The sequence below is a fragment of the Dromiciops gliroides genome, chromosome 1 (assembly GCF_019393635.1).
Source record: "Dromiciops gliroides isolate mDroGli1 chromosome 1, mDroGli1.pri, whole genome shotgun sequence".
In the NCBI taxonomy this organism is placed as follows: domain Eukaryota; kingdom Metazoa; phylum Chordata; class Mammalia; order Microbiotheria; family Microbiotheriidae; genus Dromiciops; species Dromiciops gliroides.
Window position 1 is genome coordinate 727,713,356 of NC_057861.1, and position 17,898 is coordinate 727,731,253.

Below are 17,898 nucleotides of genomic sequence, written 5' to 3' on the forward strand. Positions count from 1 at the left end.
AGCCTGTGAACAATAGGGACTTGGATAGGGACTGAATCTGTGAGTTCATCAATAGAGGGAACTCCCAAGTGATGAAACTCCATCTAACAATGCAGGTTGCTATCCAATTTGTCATTTTGGGTAGTTGCCTTGAGTAATGAAAACTTATGTGTCTAGAATCATAAAGCCAGTATATTTATTATTTTTTTAATTTTTTGTGGGGCAATGGGGGTTAAATGACTTGCCCAGGGTCACACAGCTAGTAAGTGTCAAGTGTCTGAGGCCAGATTTGAACTCAGGTCCTCCTGAATCCAGGGCCGGTGCTTTATCCACTGTACCACCTAGCTGCCCCTAGCCAGTATATTTCTGAGGCAGGATGCCACCCCTCAGATACTTTTAATATGCAGGAAGACCAAAAAGGTACTCTCCCACCCTTTTTGTCTCTGCACTCCCTTTCTCTCATTTTTCACCACCACAACATGTCTTTTTGTAGCCCTGATCCCTGGTTTCAATAGAGGCCCAGGTCTTCTTTTCTTTAGGTAATTTTTGAATCATTAATGACCCTATCAAATTGGATGAACAAATAAATACCAGGTATTGACCCAGGAGCTTTCGAGAAGAAGCAGAGAAGATGAACAAAAACACAGAACCAATCAACCAACCAGCAATTGCTCTGCCTTGAGGTAGGTGCTGGCAAGGCACTCACTAAAGTGGCATAGTGCCTGCCCTCTGGGAGCTCAGAGTCACACACATACAAGAAGGGATTCTTTTGTGAGGTCTACAAAAGAGGAGAAAGTAGGCATCATAGTGCTTAAAAGGATGATGAGACTTTGTAGGTTTATAGGAGCTGATCTTAAAAAATTCCCCAGGAGATGGATAAAAGAACATTTACTCATCATCGTTCTAATATCTACCTTGGAGACTCCTACCTCATTCCCTTCCTTCCGTATGATACGTATAGTATGATGCATTTAATCAATCAATCAATATTTCTTTTGAGTGAAAAGCCATAGGGATAATAGCATGGTTCACAATTCGTAAGTCCCTTGTGTATCAGCACATAGTTGGGGCAAGCATTGGAAGCCAGTGTATTAGTAGCTACACTGCACATTTCCTGATTTCCTTTTTTGTACACCACGGAACCTGTTATGAAAATTAAGGAGATCTGGTTAAACTATTGAAGATCTTGGGAGGGGAAAGACAATATATAATAGATAAAATTTAAATAGCACTTACTATGTGGCGGATACTGTGCTAAGTATTTTACAATTTCATTTCATTTGATCTTCACAACAACCCTGGGAGATAGATGCTATTTTTATAGAAGAGGAAATTGAGGTGAACAGAAGTTGTGACTGACCCAGGATGGCACAACTCAACAGAATCTGAGGTCAGGTTTGAACTCAGGTTTCCCTGACTAAAATGCTTTATTCACTGAACCACCTAGTAAACATACTACACGCATGCACATTCACACAAACATGCAAGCACACATATATTTACGTGGTATAGTAGAGAGAAAACTAGAATTAGTGTCAGAAAGAGCTGGGTTCAGATATTGTCTCAGACACTTGCGATTTGGAGGTTCTAGGACAAGTCGCTTTGCCTCAGTCTCCTTATCTATAAAATGAGGAACATAATAACTATAGCATTAGTTCATAGGAAGCTTGTGAGACTCAAGTGAGGTTATTATCTCCTTCCCTCCTGCTATAAAGGTAACGTGGATACATCCCTTTTCTGTGGGGACTCCTTTTTGTTTTGGAAAATATTAACAGCTTGATCATGTTCTTAAATTGAGGGGCAGCAATGGAGAGCAAATCTATCCTCTCCCCAAATAAATACTTCATTGACACTGAACTGAAATTATTTATTCATTTATGCACCAATCCATTCATTCATATATGGCAGGAAATATGCTGGGCACTAGGGGTGAAAAACGGAAACAAAACAAAACAAAACAAAACAAAACAAAAGTCGATGCTTCCAGAAATCAACATTCAAAACAGGGATATATTAGAGAGTAGAGCGCATTCCCATGTAAAACATTCTTAAAGATCTGATCCAAATCCCAACTCTGAAGGAAAAAAAAATACCCAATGCAATCAGCTCATTGGGGATAATACTATGGGTAAATGAAATAGACATGGGCATTGGGAAATCTATTCCTTTTTATTTTTAAATGCCCAAATGTTTACCAGCTGACCTTCCCCTTTACTGCAGGTCTGGGAACCAAGGTGCACACAATAAAGTTCAAACCAATCAACTGCTTTCAGCTGTTCTTGTGCAATGAATTTTTAAACATTTGGTCATTAAGCCCAATCTATATGCAGGTCAGTTTTTGAACAGGATGGGAACAGTTTGGGAACAGATGCCAGGGCACTGACTCATGAAAAGGGGATGGTAAAGAAGTTTGGAGTGTATTTATATAGGTCCACCCATCAGGTGCCTTTTTCTCCCAGTTTGTCTGCCACCTTAGATAGTTCTTAGCTCAAATAATCAGGAAGAATGATTAACTTCCCTTCCCAGTTTTTTTTTTAAGCTTTAACCAAAGAGTTTGAAGACCATGCAGCACTCATCCACAGTCGGGTTCTCTTTTTAGACTGAAGACCCCATTGATCACTGTTGACTGTAGAGCTGAAAATGGGTCCGTTGTGCTTTATTAGTGAATGGCATATTGTTTTAGTAGCATCCCAGCAGTGCATGCTTGAATCTTCTACTTAGTCTTGAACATCAATGATCTGAGAGCTTTCAATGGGTAAAGAATTTAAATCACTTAACTATTTCCCTTTGCTGCATTCTGGCTGCCATATGTATGAGAATAAGCTTTAATGCTGATATCTTGGGGTCAAAACACAAAATTGTTTTGAAGTTAGGTAGGAAAGTAATAGAACACAGCAACCCAAGAATCAACTGGAAAGGCCATTTTTAACAACAGATGGTCTAAGCCACTCACCCAGTTCAAATGACTTCTTTCTATATAAGGAACAGCTAGTGACAACATTCACCAGATTATTTAGATGCGCTCTTTATGACATGCATTCTCTTTCCTCTCCCCCCCAACCCCCACACTACTCCCACCCCAAGAATGATACATGATGAGCGGCTGAAAGAGTTTATGGTTTGGATTAAGGGAGAGATATAAATAAGATCATATTTATAAGTTATACCCAACAAATCAATGGGGAACATGGACAGACACGTCTGGATGGGGGGGGGGGAAATAAGACATCACAAACCAACCACAGCTTGCTGATAAAAAAAAAAAGCCAACAACTGGGATTTATATGACACAGCTGGTAATATATAGTACTTTGTAGAGCTTTGGCATCTGGTCACTTGTTTTAAATTTTTGAACAGCCAATAATCCTGCAATGAAAGTAATTGTGAAAATGAAGCAAGAGTGTTAGGAGGCTTGCTGTAGTGAAAATGTCAGTTGTAAATTAAAAACAAACAATACCCCCCCCAAAAAAAACACACCAAAAAAGCACCAAAACTGATGATTTTTTAAATGCATTGTTCCCAAACTTACAAGCCAATGGAGGAATTCCAAAATGAGGGGAAAAGATATTAAAACCAATATTTGTTCACAGCAAGACATGTTTTTCATTTTCAATCAGAAAGGATGTGTTGGCTATGTCTAATGAATGGTGATCATGGAAATTTTGACCAAGATAGACAAAATGTACCTAAGAAAAGGCATGACATTGATCTGCACTCAGAGTACTTGGGTCTCGATTTTGTTTATTAATCCAATGGGTCAAGATCCCTTTCCCTCATCCTCCCCTACCTCCACCTTAATGCCTCTCTGAAGAAGTGTTATTGCTCTATTTAGTATAAACTTCTAAATTGTTTTATGGGCCATTGGAGAGGACTTCATGGAGACAAAGGGAACTGGCAATTTGCTGGTGGGGGAAACATGAACACCAGAAAACTAGTTTGGGCCCAGCATGGTCCACTTTGTATTCTTCATCAAAAAAGGGCAAAAAGTGACAAAGTTCATTAAGCTGCGAAACTAAGGCAACAATATGTAACACAGGGGAAAGCTGAATGTGAATTTTTCAAAAAGCAAATAATAATTTGGGGTTGGGAAAGAAAGAATTTTCTATTTCTCTTAATACCCTGGCTTCATTTATTGGGCAGAATAAATAGAATAGGTCAGGGAAAAGAGAACTGAATTTGGAGCTCAAGATATGTTTAAATCCCAACTCTCCTACTTAACTATCCACATAAGCAGGAGAAAGTCACTTAATTCTCCGGGTCTCAGCTTCCTCATGTGTAAAAGGAGTAGGATCGTTTGTACAATCCCCAAGGTCTCTTCCAGCTATTAATACCTATGATCCTAAATTCAGGGTTAAAATGTAAACCAGAAAGGAATGTGAGTGAAGAATTATTTTCTCATATAAATAGATTATTCTGTCATTTATGACAAGGGCACAGGAGAGCAAAGTCAAGTATAGCAATGGAAAGAGCAAGAGGAATGTCTAAGGGCCTGTTTGTAAGAAGCTCACAGTAAATATGTACAGATAAGCTTAGGAAAGCTATCAGGTCAAGGTACCCTGTCCTAATAATGAAATGTTATTTTTTTTTTGGCAGAGTAATGAGGGTTAAGTGACTTGTCCATGGTCACACAGCTAGTAAGTGTCAGGTGTCTGAGGCCAAATTTGAACTCAGGTCCTTCTGAATCCAGGGCCGGTGCTTTATCCACTCTGCCACCTAGCTGTCTCTGAAATGTTATTTCTCAATGCATTACTTCACATCTGTCAAAAATTTTAAATGGAAATATTTAACTCATTATTACTTGATGAATGTTTTTTTCAAAATCTAAGATATATATGGATTTGATTTTTAAAAGTGTTATTCTATGTCAATGATGAAGCTGTTTTGAATGGCATTTTTTGTATGTTACCAAAAAGAAAAACAACAACGATGGTTTGTGCTCCCTCTGTTGGCTTTCTAACAGCAGTTAATTCATACATTCTTCACCTGAAAAACTTCTATCATTGCTGGAAGCCACTGAAACTGTGTTCCTCATGGATAGGGTGAATCACCATTTGAACTTCAAGTCCTTCTTAAATGAGGACACACTCTAATTTTCTTTCCTCTCCAATTATGGAGAAAGGAGGATATGAAATGAAATTTGTAACTCTGGGAAATGGTCACTCTATAAACTGGAGGTCAATTTCATCTTTATGGAAAATGGTGGCTCCAGTCAGTGTAGACAACATCAATGGAAAAAATTATGTCTATTCATCCCAGAAATGGTGTTTGCCTCTCTGTGCTTGTTTTTTTATTTAATTCTGTTCAATGGGCACTTATGAGGTACTTACTCTATGCCTGGCATTGTGCTGTGGACACAATGAAAACGAACTAACAAATGAACAAATAACAACAATATAACTACCCTCAAGAGAAGTTATGGCATGTAAGTAAGCAAGAATTATGTGTAAGGGCACTTCCCCTTTGCTTCATCTCAGGATCACCTCATATGGAGACACCCTGAAGTCTGAGTTTTCCCACCATGTGGGCAAGAATAGCCTCTTTGGCTGTAAACAGACTGAGTCTTTAATAATGGCCAGACTGAAAGAGTCTCTCTCTTTTCTGTGATCTCCTTCCAGCTGTGTCCAAGGGCTGAACATCACAGTTCACTCACAGGGCAGGCACCATGAACTGAAACAATAAGAGCTATACCTACCCTTCCTCACAATTTTTGAACCCAGGGGTTGGGGTGTTTGTCTTGTTCAGTGTTGTTCATTCTCTGTTTCAGCTACAAATGGTGGTCCCCACTGTACTGAGAGTTGGAGTCACAAAGACATTAGAACCAGGATTCTAGGTGGGATTTGTAGCCAGTCAGCACATCAGGGAAACTCAGAAAAGCCAGGGTGCCTGGAACTTGAGCTGAAGAAGGTTTTGGACTTGGAAATTGTACTGTGCTATAAAGGAAACAAGCTAAGGTACAGATCTAATCCCCTTCCCCTGGCCAGAGACCTAGGTGGTATGGGTAGGCAGGAAGGGTTATGCCTTCTGTGTGTTACAGGGGTGGGGAATAGGTTTTATATTCATGATTATACCTTTGAAGTAAATATTTCTTTGTAAAAATGAATCTGACTGTTAGTGGTTAAATGGCATTGAAGGGGCTCTGCCTACATTTGGGGGAACATCATGGATGAGAACTACAGTCATTTGCAAATAGCCTAGACATCTCAAAGCCCCTTTAAGGGTTCCAGCTATAACACACCTGGCCTTCAGACAGTTGGGTGCAGGGTATTGAGTGTTACATATGCATGAAACACATATGAAGAGTAGGAGGCAGTCCCTGAATGAAAGGAAGGAAGGAATCAAAGAAACAGACGTGAGGATGGATGGCATTGCAGACACAGGGTCAGCTTGTGCAAAAGCAAGGAGGAGGGAGAGAGAATGCCATGCAGGAGCAACAGTTTGCAGGCTCGTTGGGCTGGAATGGAGAGTACGTGAAGGGGAATAACAAAAAATGAGGCTCAAAAGAGCGATGTCTATCTGACCACCAGCTAGGATGCTTATTCAGATCATGTCAATCATCTGGATATTCCCAACTGATGTGATTTGGGGTTCAGTTCTAAAGGGACATTTTCATTCTCCTGTTCACCTTTGGTGGGTAGACAAACTCCTAGTTCCTAACACATAAACAACAGAAGAGTATTTCAGGATCATTTTTTGCCAAGTTTTTAATTGCCTTGAAGCTATTTCTGTTTGTCTTTTGTTTTTAAATTTTTAAATTAAAAAAACCCTTTTTTCTGTTTGTCTTTTGTTAAGATCCTTTGAAAAGTTTTCACCATATAAAATACTGGATTTGAAATAGTAAAAATGCAGTTCAGTTCAATTAAACATGTAAACACACACATATACAGATACATATACACATATAGACCTATGTGTGCACATTACATACATTATATATAGTTTGTGTATCTATGTATGCGTGTGTGTATACACACACATATAAGGCAGCTAGGTGGCACAGTGGATAGAATACAGGGTCTGGAGTCAAGAAGACCTGAGTTCAAATCGAGCTTCAGACACACTAACTGTGTGACCCTGGGCAAGTCATTTAACCCTGTTTGGCTGAGTTTCCTCATCTATAAAAATGAGCTGTAGAAGGAAATGGCAAACCACTCTAGCATCTTTGACAAGAAAACCCCAATGGGGTCACAAAGAGTTGGACATGACTGAACAACAACAATAAAATAGATAACTTATGCACCTATATAGATACATATTTTTGGTATGTATCTATATATCTATCATCTTTACATCTATATAGATACTGTATGTATCTATATATCTATATGGATACTGTATGTATCCATATAATGATAGATGATAATAGATAATGACTGTGGTGATGTAGATAGATAGATAGATAGATAGATAGATAGATAGATAGATAGATAGATAGATAGATAGATAGATGATAGTTAGATGATAGATCCCCATTTCCTTGTTATCTATTATAGCTGAACATAGGCACCCTTGAAATCCTCTCCACTAGAAGGCCCATTTCAGTGTTTTTTACAATTCCTTGATTGGACAAATTGTCTGGTCCATAGTTTACCCAGAAACCTAACACACGTGTCCTCAAAATGCTGGCTTTACACACCAATCCACTTAACCCTGCTCATTGATGGCCTTTTGCCTGATAACTGTGACATTGCAATTACACTGAGGGGGGCGTGCAAAACTGGCTGCAACTTTCGATTCTCGATCTGAGCTAGAGAAATTCTAACTGTGGTGGTGCAGGAAACCATTCACTGCAGAATCACCTGAAGCAGGAAGTTATTAGATGCTCGACTGACTTCCAGATCAGAAAGTTATGTCTGAATATGTACAGAAGGCAAAACAGATGTTGTCTTGGCCTCCACTCACCAGAATCTTACACCTCGTGTGTTTACTTCTTCCTGAGATGCATCTTTCGGCCAGGTGCTGCCATTGATGGAACGCTGACTTCTCTTGGAGAGACGGAGGGTAACTGAATTCGACAGCCAAGGGGGCCCTGCAGCAACAGTGGCAAAGAGTAGCTTCAAAACAAACTTCTGTCCTCATTCTTAAGATCACTTCAGTTTCTATTGAATAAAAAAAAAATCAATATTTCTAAGTCTCCCCTTTACCAAATGGAAAAGGCCTGAGTCCCTTTCTGATCCACCTATTTTCAAGGCTTTCTTGATGCTTTCGCAAGCTAGTTATACTCTTCTTTGGTCAGGACTGAAGTCCCTCTTATCCTCTGTTTCAAAGGAGGGGTAGAGATGCAGAACAAACCCATGATTTCATTGATAATAAGAAATTCCCAGAGGAGCTAGCTCCCTTTACCAATGAAGGTTGGAACACTTTCTGCCTTTTAGAGTTTTAGACAGTTACACAGAGCACTGAGAGTAACCTGACCATTGTCAGTATGAGTCACCCTTGTGCTCACACTTGAACTTGACCCTGCTTTTAAAGACAACTCTATCTCTACTGAGCCACACTGCCCTTTGATACTTCATGGGTAGTATACTTTAAATCCCTTCAGCATCCCTTAGTTCTGCTCAGAATCACAGAGTTGGAGTAATAGAAATCATATCGTCCAAAGCTACTTTACAGATAAGAAAATTGAGGGGCAGCTAGGTGGTGCAGTGGATAAAGCAGGTGTCCTGGATTCAGGAGGACTTGAGTTCAAATGTGACCTCAGACACTTGACACTTACTAGCTATGTGACCCTGGCCAAGTCACTTAACCTTCATTGCCCTGCAAAAAAAAAGAAAGAAGGAAGGAAAGAAAGAAAGAAAGAAAGAAAGAAAGAAAGAAAGAAAGAAAGAAAGAAAGAAAGAAAGAAAGAAAGAAAGAAAGAAAGGAAAGAAAAAAAGAAGAAAACTGAAGCTCAGTGTGGTTATGTGACTTGGCTAAAGGCACTAAGTGAAGTCAATGGAGCAACAAGAATTCAAATATTTTTCTTCTAGCTAGAATCTTTCATCTATCTATCTATCTGTCTATCCATCTATCTATCTTTCTATCTAATCTATTATCTATCATCTGTCTATTTCTCTATCATCTATCATCCATCTAACATCTATATACCTATATGCATACAAATTTAGTAATATAATATATTATATATGAACATATTTTTTCTCTATTAAAATATGTGTATGTCTATATAAAACCCAATATATGTGCATATAATGCATATGCACATACAATATACATATGTATATGTATATATGGTACATCATTTCTCTTATAACATATTTATATAATGTGTATGTATATATATATATAATATGGATATGGAGATATATATATATATATACTTAAATGTGTGTATATATAAACTCACAATATGTGTGTGATGTGTGTCTATGTATATCATGTGTATATATATATATATATTCTCTTATAACATAGATGTATATAATGTATATGTAGATGTAGATAACATGTGATTCTCCTATAAGGATATAAGGTCTTTGAGGGTGGGGATTCTTTAATTTTTGTATTTGTATCCTTAGGATCCAACTCAGTGCTGATCACATAGTAGGTGCTTTTTAAAGGCTTCTTGATGGATTGATTGCCTGGATGGGTTGAACTGACTTCAGATTGTCTATGTTCACAGACAGGAGGACATAGTGGAAAGAATGCTCTTTGTTGAAATATAAGACATGGTTTCAATTCCAGCTCTGTTACTTGTTATATATGTGACCTCAGTCAAATCACTTAACAATAATGAGCAGTTTCCTTATCTTAAAAAAAAACAACAAAAAATAAAAACAAAAAACCAAGAGGTTCGAGGAGATATCTTCTAAGGTCTCACAGGTGGTCAGTAATAGAACCAAGATTCAAATCTAGGGCTGCTGACTGCAAACCCAGTGATCTTCCATTACTTCCCATATTGGTTCCTTCAACCTATAGGTACAGTGCCATTTTAGGGAAAACAGTAGTTTGTACTAGGTTCAAGCCCTGGCTTAGATGCATACTAGATGCGCAACCCTCTGAAAATTATTTAACCTCTCTGGGCATCAGTTTCCTCCTCCCTAAAGTGAGGTGTATGGGATGGGTCAAACTCAATAGCCTCAAAGATTCCTTCCAGCTCTAAATTTATGGTACTGATCTAGAACTGCCACAAATAGTGAAAAATCTGTGGCCAGTTCTTCTTTTAACAAAGAAATTTCTCTTTTCCTTGACCAAATTTCAGAGAAAATATAATATTGTAGATAAACGTTGACCTTGAAATCAGAAAGACCTGAGTTCAAGACTTGTCTCTGATTCATACTGTTTCTGTGACACTGGGCAAGTTAATCTTTCAATGACAGAGATAACTATCTGAGACTCCCATAGACCCATCAGATGCCTATCTACATGTGTAAAGGGATTTCTCATTGGGTGCTGTCCACATGGATGAAATCACTACACATATAGATGAAATTGAAAAGTAATCCACATGCGGGCAGCTAGGTGGCACAGTGGATAAAGCACCAGTCCTGGATTCAGGAGTACCTGAGTTCAAATCCAGCCTCAGACACTTTAGACTTACTAGCTATGTGACCTTGGGCAAGTTACTTAACCCTCTTTGCCCCGCAAAAAAAAAAAAAAGATAATATACATAGGCATCCATCCTTCCATCCACCCACCCATCCATTTATCCACATATAGATGTATAAACTTATCTATCTATCCATCTCTTTCTCTCTGAAACACAAAAAAAATTACACCATTGGTCTTTACTCTCTAAGTAAGTCAGGTTCTAATTCCTTAGCTGTGAGTAACACTCCAACCCCCATTTATCCTATATAGCTTATTTGTATAGTTATATGGATATTGTCTCTTCTATGAGATTGTGAGCTTCTTGAGGACATGCGGTGAGTTTTAGCATTCTTTGTATATCTAATTCTTAGCACAGCTTCGGACACATGTTTGTTGACTGACTAAATATTCATAATATAACAAATCGCCTACTTGAGTGGGCTTTGAGAATCTTGAGAATTTCCATTTTCAGAAGTCATGTCCATCCTGGGTTGCGATCTCAGAAGACTATGGAATCAGATCGGGAAGAGATATCAGAGGTCATCTAGTCAAACTCTCTCATTTGACTGTTGAGAAAGCTGAGGTCAGAGGTTAAGGCCACCACACTGATGATGAGTAGCAGAGAGCTGGATTCAAATCCAGCTCTTTAACCTCCAAATCCAATATTCTTCCCACTGTACTATTCTGGGTCCTTATGATCAGAGAAAGACAGAATAGAAAGAAATGAGGGATGGGAGGCAGGAATGTCTTCTAAGACTTAGCTAAGGCAGACACAGTTAACACATTTTCTTTGTTCCTGGTCTCAATCAGGACAGGGATTAGACTTGTGATTTCATTGCTTGAGGAAATTTGGGGATTAGGAAACTCTAAAATACAAGTCAATGCCTTCCCTGCAACAGAGAGTTACCCAGAGGTATCCAACATGCAGCCCTGAGTAGACACTTCCAAATGAGGCCTGAACCAGATTAAAATGTAATTGGGGGCAGCTAGGTGGCACAGTGGATAGAGCACCGGCCCTGGAGTCAGGAGTACCTGAGTTCAAATCTGGCCTCAGACACTTAACACTTACTAGCTGTGTGACCCTGGGCAAGTCACTTAACCCCAATTGCCTCCCTAAAAATAAAAGTAATTGGGAAATATTTAACAAAATGAATAAAAATACAAAACCTTGATGACATTAGATTTTAAAATCACGCCAATGAATTGCCTACACCCTGGGTTAGTATCCCCTGTTTCTATTTGAGTTTGACAACATTGCAACTAAAGCCACATCACCTCTTCCAATGTTCTTTTCAACAATAAAATTGGATTTCTTGTTGAGAAACACATTTCATAACAAGAAAGACATATTAAAGAAACACAGTAATCTAGAGAAGCCCTCTGAGGAAGGGACCTTTGAGGAACGCTTTTCAAAAGTTCTCCTTTGGAAGAGAATCAGTAAATAAGTATTCAGGGGTGATGTTGAGAGCTAGCCCCTAGATTTAACACATGCCAAAGCCGAGGTGTTAGCCAGCAGCATGCCAAGGTCTGAATATCTCAGACTGTAAAAACAGGTAGAGAAGCCTGCTCAGTTGAAACCTTCAATTGAGTATTAGGGAGAGCAAAAATGTGTTATGGGGGAATTTATGAACCTATTTGAACATCATAAGTTTGAAATTTCCAGACCAAATTGAGCCTTGTACGATTCCATTTATCACACTTTCCATTTGAGGCTGGCTGAGAGGGGAGGGAGGTTTAAGTGACAGTTTTCTCCCCCTCACTCCCAGGCCACCTGATCAAATTGTGGCAGATGGCTTGAGTGGCACGTAGGAAGGAGATGAAGAGAAGGAGACAAGCAGCAGGGGGATTGGGGCCCGAGATCTGATGGTGGTGGCATCAAGAAAGGAGAGAGAATAAGAGGGTTGGGGAGGGGGCCTGCAGTCTGTGAGAAAGAATGGAGGAATGAAGAAGACAGGAAGACCCACAACAGGGAGGGGGTGGGGGGGGAGACCTAATTCAGCCAGGAGGGATCTCAAAAAAGGGAAGAGGAGAGAAAATGCCTGGCAGCCAATATAGGAGAAAGTTGAAACAGAGAGGGATGTTGATTTTTGAGAACAGTAATCAGTCAGAAGAGCCAGCACAACCAAAGCAATTGAGGCCTGGTCTGTGCCTGGAGCAAGGAGGTCTGGAGGCAGAGTGTTTATTGCTTCTTTTGAAATGGGGAACATGCTCAGTGGTGGGTGGGGGCCGCTCCTGTGGCTACCTGCCTAGTGGTGGTCAGGATATTGACTTTGCTGTCTGTACTGCACTGATTTTCTTAGAAGGCTGGAGAGTCCGCAGAACCGTTTCAAAGGCCTCCAAGCATTTTCCTGAGAGAGAGAGAGAGAGAGAGAGAGAGAGAGAGAGAGAGAGAGAGAGAGAGAGAGAGAGTCAGAGACAGACAGAGACAGAGAGACAGAGAGACAGGAAGAGACAGAGAGAAGCTGGGTATGATCTTTCCATGGATTTTGCATCCTCTCCTTTGCCACCCTCTCCCCATTCTGATATTTTCTTTGCTCTTTTCAGAGTCCTGGCCAAACTAAACATCCTGGAAATGCAGCTAAATTTATACTCTTGAAGTACAGGTCTGACCATGTCACTTCCTTGTTGAAGAAGTGCCTTATTGCCTCTAATATAAAATGCAAACTACTTAGTTTGGTGTGGAAAGTCCAGCAGGATCGGGGGCCAGCCTACCTTTCCCAGGTTTTTGTAAATTACACCCCTTCACACACTACATTCCACACAAACTGGCCTATTTGCCATTTCCTTTATACTTTCCATTTCCAGCCTCCCTAACTTTGCATAGACTGCTCCCCCCTCCCCCAACTTGTTATTACCAGAAAGGGCAAATTGGAGCATGTTCTAAGGTCTGGGCCCTCACTGATTAGTACATCCATGCTTCCTTACTTCTGACTCATAAAATCTTTAGTTTCCCACAAGGGAAGTTCACAAGCCACCTTTTATATAAGACTTAATCTGATTCAGCTAACTGCTATTATTCTATCCCCCCCCATCCCAATTAAATAGGAAAGTACCTTTATAATTTTTAAATGTACTCATCTGTGTATATATATTTATACACACAGATAGATAGATAGATAGATAGATAGATAGATAGATAGATAGATAGATAGATGGATGGATGGATGGATGGATGGATGGATGGATGGATGGATGGATGGATGGATGGATAGATTTAATTCCCAGAGAATATAAACCCTTTTAGGGTAGTTATTAGGTAGTTATTATTCCACTTTTGCTGTTGAATCCCTAGAACCTAGTAGAGTGTTTGGCATATAGTAGGAACTTAAAAAAAAACTTCATCAGACAAATGAAAGCAAGGAACTAAAAAAAGTCCTCTTTGAAAGATCAGATCAACAGCTTTTAGTAGTTGGAGCAGAAGAAATAAGACAGAACTTGGAATTATGAGACCTTGAGTTACTTACTACTACTGGATTATGTTTGAACAAGTCATCTAACCTCTGTGGTCTTCACTGTTTTTCATGAAAATAAATAAAAGATTTTGCAAACTAAGATTATTTATGAAAGAAGAACGGAAGGAACAAAATAGAAGGAAGGGAAGAAGGAAGAAGGGAAGAAAGGAAGGAAGGGAGGAAAGGAAGGAGAAAGAAAAATAAGGGAGGAAGGGAGGGGAGGAATAGAAAGAAAAAAGAAAAGAAGGAAGGTAGAAATAAAGACTGACAAAAATAAAGATTAGAAAAAAAAGAAAGAAAAAAGAAGCAAAGAAAAAAAGGAAGGAAGGAAGGAATTAAACAAAAATTTTACCTGAGGAAAGCAGATGATCAATGATCAATACCAGGGTTGAATTTGGCAACTTCCCTACCTAATATTTCCTCAAGGTAGAGGTAAAACTTTGCCCTTGGAACAAAAACCTGACCAGGCTTCCTCTTCAAAGACTCACAAAAAATATTAGTCTTTTGTGAACGAAAATTGATAGTTTGATAAGCCTCTAGCATGTGCTTCTCTAAGATGGAGTCAAAATGTTTCATTTAGATTTTTCAGATACCTTTAGTCTATTATATCTTTTTTTATCAAATATTTTATGAAAACTTTAACATTGGCCACCAATATAATCAATTAAGTGTGCCAAGTAACTATTTACATTTAAATTAATTCATTTCAACACCACAACTATTCTAACAACTTTTCTGCAGCTGCCACTAAGTTGCATTCAGGCTTTTTATTTCATTTTTAAAATTTTTTGGCCATTCATTCACTTTACCTCTTGTGCGATCATAGTGAGTTTCATTCTTCGGCTCTTTTTTTTTTTTTTTGGCTCATACTTTTAAAAAAAATTTTGTATTATTTCATAACAGTCTTTCTGTACTTCTTTGTATTCTGCATACCTCTGAGTCTTAATTGCATTTTTAAATTCCATGATTTGAATGGAGGACAATTTATTTAACCATTTTCCGATTGTAGGACATTTGTTTATGTCCAAAGTTTTTTTTTTTTTTTTTTTTTTTGTGTGTGTGTGATTATAAACAATGCTGTTAGGGAAATCCTTAAATACAAAGTCCTTCTTGGTTGGTTTTTGACAATATACTTAGAGGATATGCAAAACAATAAAATTATTGAGGAAAAAACAAATGATTGTTTTTGTAGCAATTACAGCAAACTGTCAAATTATTCTCCAAAAGGTGTCTAGGAGTTTGCAATTCAACCAACAATGAATGACTATAACTGTTTCTTCACAGAATCAGTGTTGAGTTTTGTTGCTTTTAATTGGATTTGACAATTTGATGGGGAAAAGGAGGCATCTCAAAGTGTTTTTTCTTTGTTTTTGTTTTTGTTTTTTTTTTTTAATTCTTAGGTGGTACCTAGGTGATACATTGGAAAAAGTTTTAGGCCTGGAGTCAGGAAAACCTGATTTTAAGTATGACCTCAGAAACTTAGTGCCTGTGTCACCCTGGGTAAGTCACTTTACTCTGTCGGCCTCAGTTTCCTCAATTACAAATGGGGATAATAATATCTACCTGCCAGGGCTATTGTGAGTAACAAATGAGATAATATTTGTAAAGCACTTAGCACAGTGCCTGGCACATAGCAGGCACTTAAGTGCCTCTCCTAACTCTTAATGAGATGGAGCTTTGAAAGGTATTATTAAACATTATGAGTTACATGTCCTTCATTCTAATCACTGGTGACATCTATCTGCCTATTATTGAAGGCGGTACTTGTGGCATGGGTGTGGGAGTTCACGGTCAGTGTCAAACCATCCAATCAGAATCTTAGTTCAAGTTTCCATCCAATGGGAAAACTGTGCCTTTCTTCCTTGCATATTGTATGGTAATGCACTGTGTACATGGTAAAACAAAATGAGCCACATGAGCACAACTTACAGAATATAAGTTCTTTACTGATAATCATAAAAGAAACAAAAATAACATGTGTGTGTATGTATGCATGTATATAGATTATATTTGTGTATATACACCACACTCAAATGTGTAAGTATGTGTGTGTGTGGGGGGGGGCGTAATGGGAATTTAATGCAATGAGACAGCATCAGTTTGCTAAAATGGTATCATGAACCTAATCTCCACCAAAAGAGGAAGGTGGTAAAGGGAGAGATTAGGCATAAAATGAACTCAGTTCCTACATTGATAGCACCCAAGTTGAATTCTAATTGCTAATTTCTGTTGGGTTGGAGTTCTAGACACTTGTTCCTCAAGTTGACAATGCTGGGCTGGTTGCAATGCCTAACTCAAACTCCTGGACTTTTGGATTCTTGTGGCTCCCATCCCAAGTCCAGGCCATAGACTCTACTCCCTTTACTCAGAAAGGTCTAAGGGGCAGCTAGTTGGCACAGTAGATAAAGCAGATTGATCTCAAGATCACTTTAGCTCAAGAGCTAACGGCAGTTCATCAAATGGGGCACAGATATTTAAATCCCATCACATCTCCATCTGCATAATGTCTACCACTTCCTTTGCCTCCCATTTCGTCATGCTATGTTACTTCTTACAGGATTTCCCTTGCCATACTCTATTGCATTCATATACATATACCCCAAGTTGTTCAACCATTTCTCAATCATTGGGCACATCTTTTTTTGTTTTGTTATTATCACGAATGATCCTGGGGTCCTACCACCCGTTCAAGGTTTCTACATACAGACCTGACTATGATCCATTGCTGCCAGAGGAAGCTGCCTCATTTGGAGGTATAGAGACAGCAATATAGAGACTTCAAATGAGAAACATCTCTCTGCCACATGAGGCCGTTTTAGTTTCCATGAAACTGGGTAGTGCATTATGAGGTTTTAAGTGACATTATCAACACACTTTATTGTAACGTTCAGGGAATGCTGCCCTTGAAAAAATATATATCATTCAGACCACAGCCTGGGTTTGAGTATTGTCTTAGCAACCACCACCTGAGTTTAGACTAACCTGTCCAAGTTTGATGAGGTTTATTTTTTGTGAAGCTTTGACTACTATTTGAATGTTCTTAGGATCTAACAGTGGTAGTTAATGGGTATCTGTGAATTTTCTTTTTTTTTTTTTACTTGAAGTAGATTGCCTATAAAATAAATATCTCCATTTTATATCATCCAGAAACTTCAGTTGTTGTCTTACATGCACTACAAATCATGATTTGGAAAACTTACTATATTGAAATTTGCAGGTATAGAAAGACTCATTTTGTTGTGTCCCCTACCTCCTATCTCCCCTTCCCCCCAAACTGGTTATTTCAGCAGCTTTTAAATATTTTAAAAAATATTTTTAAAAGGCTAGGTCTAGCCAAAGAAGTGTTTTGAGTTTATTTTTTACAAATTATTATATTAAATGACCTGAGCTTTGCTGTAGTGATACTCAATGTGTGATGGTACAGGAAGGTGGTTGGAACGAGGTGGTGGTAATGCAGGGAAGCATTTTAAATTGTAAAAGTAAAAAAAAAATAAATGTATATTATTTATAATTTTGGCAAGGTTAATTTTTATAGGAAAAATACTTTCTTCTTAAAATTGTTTCTGAAATGGAAAATTGTGATTTCACTTATTAAAGTTGAAATCATTGTTTGTTTAAAAAAAATTAAGAAACATCTCTCTTCAGCAAAGCCTGACCATACGCACTTTGCATGTCAGGTATATTTAGGCTGAATATACCTATGAAAATCCTCAAGAGTTAATGTTTCACAAGACTGTGAAACTTTCACAGTGATATCTATTAGTTCTGGTGGCTACCATGAAGTCTTTACTTTGTTTTAAAATTTATCATAGAGAAGTAGTACTTTGCTACCAAGAAAGTGAAATCAAAAAACCACTAAGCTTGAATAGCTTAAAAATCTGAGCCATATTATATCTTTATTGTGGAAACTCACTGTCCCTTGGAATTCACAGTGGAGAGA